This window comes from Anomaloglossus baeobatrachus, chromosome 1, assembly GCF_048569485.1.
Source record: "Anomaloglossus baeobatrachus isolate aAnoBae1 chromosome 1, aAnoBae1.hap1, whole genome shotgun sequence".
NCBI lineage: Eukaryota > Metazoa > Chordata > Amphibia > Anura > Aromobatidae > Anomaloglossus > Anomaloglossus baeobatrachus.
The window spans coordinates 755,892,313-755,898,300 of NC_134353.1; positions in this window are offsets into that span (position 1 = coordinate 755,892,313).

The following is a 5,988-nucleotide window of genomic DNA, read 5'->3' on the forward strand; positions in this document are numbered from 1 at the left end:
CCAAACCCACACGGAGCCCCGACTCCCAGGTGACTGTTGCACCCCCGGAAGCCCACACCGGCAAGACAAAGTGGAGAAAAGCCGGATGTGTGAAACCACTAGCTTACTCCGGCTCCCGGCACACGTGTGCCGGAGTCGGCGTAGGCTGGTAACCATGGTACACATCGGGAAACTATAGAAACCGCTTTCCTTAGTTACCCGATGTGTAACATGGTTACTAGCTTACCCCGTCTCCCGGCACACATCAGCACTGTCGCTTTGAATAGTTACTTGCCTTTTCTCCACTTTGTTGGATCCGGCGCGCTCCCGTGCACTGTGTACACTACAGTGGCCGCGTGACAAGCTCTGATCACGTGTTATCATGTGACTGGAGCATGTAACCAGAAAGTTGCGGCGTGGCTACTGTTCTGTACACAGTGTATGGCTGCTTTCAGACGTCCATGTTTAATCAGGTACCAGTCACACGCATGGTTATGGTCATACATGTGACATCCGTGTTTGCATGCGTGTGACAGGTACCGGAGAAAACACGGGTCTGTGAAATACAAATATTTTTCATATTTACCTGCTTTCTCTGGCTCTGCTGCCTCCTGCTCCTGACCGCCTATCAACACACACACACACACACACACACTGAGCACATATACACACATAGCAGACACACATGGATACACAGAGCACATACACACATAGCGCACATGCATGTATACACACACACGCACACACACTGAGCACATACACTGAGCACACACACACACACTGAGCACACACACACATAGCAGACACACATGGATACATCGAGCGCATACACACATAGCTCACATGCATGAATACACACACACACACACACACACTGAGCACATATACACATAGCAGACACACATGGATACACCGAGCGAATACACACATAGCGCACATGAATGTACACACACACACACACACACACACACACACACACAGAGCACATATAAACACTGAGCACACACACACACATAGCAGACAGACACACACACACATAGCAGACACACATGGATACACAGAGCACATACACACATAGCGCACATGCATGTATACACACACACACTGAGCACATATACACACATAGCAGACACACATGGATACACCAAGCGCATACACACATAGCGCACATGCATGTATACACACACTGAGCACATATACACACATAGCAGACACACATGGATACACCGAGCGCATACACACATAGCGCACATGCATGTACACACACACACACTCTGCTGTATACTCACCCAGCAATGCGGTCCCCGGCACTGAAGTCCCTAGCGCTGTTCCCGCTTTCAGCTCCACAGGGCACTGAATATTCAGTGAGTATAATGAGCGGCGATAAGGAGCGGGAGGCAGCAGAGCCAGAGACAGCATCGCTGGAGAGAAGTAAATATAGAAAATATTTTTATTAAAAAGACCCATATTTTCTCCGGTATGTTTTACACTGATGTCACACGGATCACATCAGTGTGCGATCCGTGTGACATCCGTGCTGCTGGAGATGCCTGCGTGTGTGCGTGCGGGGTCATGAAAAGTCACACGGTCCATGTGCAAACACGGACGTGTGAGGTACATCATAGAATAACATGGGTACGTGTGACATCCGTGTTAAAACGGATGTCACACGTACCTAAAACACGGACGTCTGAAACCAGCCTACGGCAGCGCGCCGGATCCGACAAAGTGGAGAAAAGCTGGATGTGTGAAACCACTAGCTTACCCCGGCTCGCGGCACACGTGTGCCGGAGCCGGCGTAGTCTGTAACCATGGTACACATCGGGTCACTATAGAAACCGCTTTGTTTAGTTACCCAATAAATAACATGGTTACTAGCTTACCACGGCTCTCGGCACACGTGTGCCGGAGTCGGCGTACGCTGTTAACCAGCGTACATATCGGGTAACTATGGAAACCGCTTTGCATAGTTACCCGATGTGTACCATGGTTACTAGCTAACCCCGGCTCCCTGCCCATTCAGATCGTTGGTCTCCCACTGTCAAACATGCCGATGCGTGCTGCACAGCAGGAGACCAACGAGCAAAAAATTAACCATCATTATTCAAGACTTACTGAGTATATTATTATTCAATCTGCTAACCTACATACACATTCTAGACTACCCGATACGTTAGAATCGGGCCACCTTCTAGTATATATATATATATATATATATATATATATATACACACACTACATCACTATATACTGCACCTGTAATAAACGACATCACTTTATACTGTACCTGTAATACATGACATCACTATATAATGCACCTGTAATACATGACATCACTATATCCTGCACCTTTAATACATGACATCACTATATACTGTACCTGTAATACATGACATCACTATATACTGCACCTGTAATACATGACATCACTATATACTGCAGCTGTAATACATGACATCACTATATACTGCAGCTGTAATACATGACATCACTATATACTGCACCTGTAATACATGACGTCACTATATACTGCAGCTGTAATACATGACATCACTATATACTGCACCTGTAATACATGACATCACTATATACTGCACCTGTAATACATGATGTCACTATATACTGCAGCTGTAATACATGACATCACTATATACTACCCCTGTAATACATGACTTTACTATATACTGCACCTGTAATACATTACATCACTATATACTGCACCTGTAATACATTACATCACTATATACTGCCCCTGTAATACATTACATCACTATATACTGCACCTGTAAAACTACATCATTACATTCCCATATACTACATCAGTACACCCAAATATTACACCAGTTACCCCCGCAATTGTCCCACCTTAGGTTATTAGTGACCACTCACCTCTCCCTCCTCAGGCACCTCTGTACGGGTCCCCCGCTGAGCTGCTTCTTCCCTGGTACGGGCCCTGGTTGCGCCGCTGTTATCCTTGTATGGGCCCCCCGCCGCTGCTTCTCTTTGTCCAGGCACCGGCTGGTGCCGCATCTCTTGCCGGGCGGGAACTTTTCAAATGACACACACGCGCTGTACTGCCGACCTCAGGGTGCGCGTTTGTCACAGAGAAAGCTGCCAGGCAGGAAACAGAGGACCGATCCTGAAGCTGCGCACAGTGTAGCAGCGGAATGCAGGAATCTGTCCTCTGTTCCTTGCCCGGCAGCTTTCTCTGTGACACACGCGCGCCCTGATGTCGTCAGTACGGCGCGCGTGTGTCATTTGAAAAGTTCCTGCTTGGCAGGAAAAGCAGCACCACGTATCCAACTCTGATCTAATGGGTGGGCCGGTCACAGACAGTAGGCGGGCAGGATGTGGCCCGCGGGCCGCCCCTTGCCCAGGTCTGGTCTAGGATTTTGCTCGGACCTTACTTCGTCCAGCCCCGGATCCAACACACAAAGATTTTGGACATTGGTGCAGATGCTTTCCTCGTCATAAGCCTGTGAATCTTTGGAGCAGATCTCTGATGCCCATAGAATAGAATGTGTAAAAATGACATGCCAGGAACAGGGAAGTAAAAAGTACATGGCTAAAAGGAAGGGAAACCCTGTGTTTACGGAGAGGGAAGATGTGACCCCTGACCGAACCTACTACTGGTCCCTGGGGTCCGTCACCACCCTAGATAGGTTCCGCACCTATGCGCTGAGCCAGATACCTGACCCTAGGTATCCCTAGAGCTGGGCCCTAAACATGAAACTGATGGGATGAGCTCTTCATCAAACCCACTAAACAACCATACAAGACAAAAGGGGGACAGACAGGGAGAAAAGCATGAACTACTTATTAGATGAGTCAGGTAGAAGTTCAGCATAGCTTTCAGCAACGATACCACAGAGCAGAACAAACCACCTGATTGCAACTAGAGATGAGCACCACCCTAGTGTTCGAGTTCGGTTCGTCGAACTTAGGGTGTGTTCTTCGAACATTCGTCGAACACTTTCGAACACCTTCGAACACCATTGAAAACAATGGCAGGCAAACACAAACACATACAAACATGCACAAACACGAACGCACACACATATTGTGCTCGCTTTACCTTCCGTTCCATCGCCAGCCTCTTGGGACTTGCAGTTCGCCGGTACAAGATGTGTATCGAGTAACCATCGCGAACGATGCCGGAACTTCCGCTGACAGAGCGCTGACGTCAAAGGCAGGAGCCGCTTGCCTCTGATTGGCTAGCGTGCTACCTTTGAGTAGCGTCTGACAGAGGAAGTTCCTCCTTTGTCGCGATGGTTACCCAATACACATCCTGTAGCGGCGAACAACATGTATCGGGTAACCATCGTGATGAGGTCAGACAATACTCAAACGCCAATCAGAGATAAGCAGCTCCTGCCTTTGACGTCAGCGCTCTGGAAGCGGAAGTTCCGGCATCGGTCGCGATGATTATGTGGCGCCCTGGACAAGCCAGGTCGTCACAGGTACTACACCAACACACCCCACACCCCGGCTAGGCACACCTAGGTCAAACACAAATCCTTGTTGCCTTCCTCCAGGGGCTGATGTCCACACCAGGGGGTGGGCCAGGTGGTTGGTCCCACCCACGGAGGAGTTCACAGTCCTGGAGGCGGGAAAAGGGATCAGTTCAGTTTGGAGTTTGGAGGAAGTGAAGTGGTAGAGGAGACTGACCGTGTCCGGGTGCGTGGCCCGGGCACATACAGCAAGGTTGGCAGACGGTGGTGACTGTCTGCAGGAGAGGCTGATTGGAGTGAACCGTAAGGACCGGGGATGGGCGGTGGCCCGCCGGTACCGGATCGGGGAGTGCAGAGAAGCCAGCACCATTCGGTAGGGCCTACGGACCCCGAGCAGGCTAGGAGTCGCCATAAAACTGGTCAAATCCGTTAGCGAAGGGAACCTCCGGGGTTTCCCAGCAGTCAAGACCCGATTGAAGGCAACAGCTCACACCGTAAAGGGAAACACAGTCACCGCCAAGGCTACAGTTCCCAGGGCCAGAGCCTGCGGGCAAAAGGGGCTCCTTCAGCATCCATCCAAGCTGGGGAGCGGGTTACCGGTGGGAAGCCATTGGAACCGTAAACACAACACAGGTGCAGGGAAAGGCAGTCACCATCAACCTACCGGGAGGAGAACAACCGCAGCCGTCTGTGGGACCTGTCCATCCAGCCGTTTGTTTGACCAGAGACTCCGTGTGAATTACTGGCTGAGTGAATACCACCGTGCCGTGCGGCACAGCGCTGCCCCCCCCGCGACCCTGCACCTCACCAGGCCCCGTAACCCGCCTGCCATCCCAAACCCTCACCGGGGCCCCGGGACAACCAACCCCGTACCCACGGAGGGGAGAACCAACATCCAAGCTGCTCCCTGTCATCGCTCCCGGGATCCCTGTTCAGAGCAGCGGTGGTGTCACAACTTCACCACAACCGTGGGTGGCGTCACGGACAATATCCCCAAACCACACACCACCCCCCCTTTCACTCACGGGCGAGGAACGCCGCTCAAGTCCCCGGGATCCGGCCCACCGCTCAAGCCACCACGGAGCAGCAGCAGCAGCAGTAGCCGGACCCGAGCAGTGGGTGAGCGCAGCGTCCCCTCCTCCGCCCGCGACAACTTGGCGTCACGAATAGGATCTTACTGCTCTGCCGTCTGGTAGAGTTGCGCCTTGTGACCGCCGGAGGTGTCCAGCCGAAAATTTGGAGAAGCCACTATTTTGGGCGCGAAAAGTCCCCGCTCGAGCGTCTTCCCGAGTAGTGGAGGCGCGATAGCTGAAACCCCGCCCGTATAGAGGAGCCGGAAAAAGACTAAGGGGGACGGATGGCGTCTGGCCGCATATAGCCCGTGGCTATAAAAGCAGGGACGCCAGGACCCTGCGGTCATATTTTTGTTCCTGGAAGAGGCCGCCGCAGTGATGTACCAACTGTCCAGCAGCACCGTAGCCCCCGCGCCTGGAACCGCGGCGTGGGTGGAGGTCCGGACCGCTCAGCTGCAACAACGGCTGCAGATCAGAGTGCAACT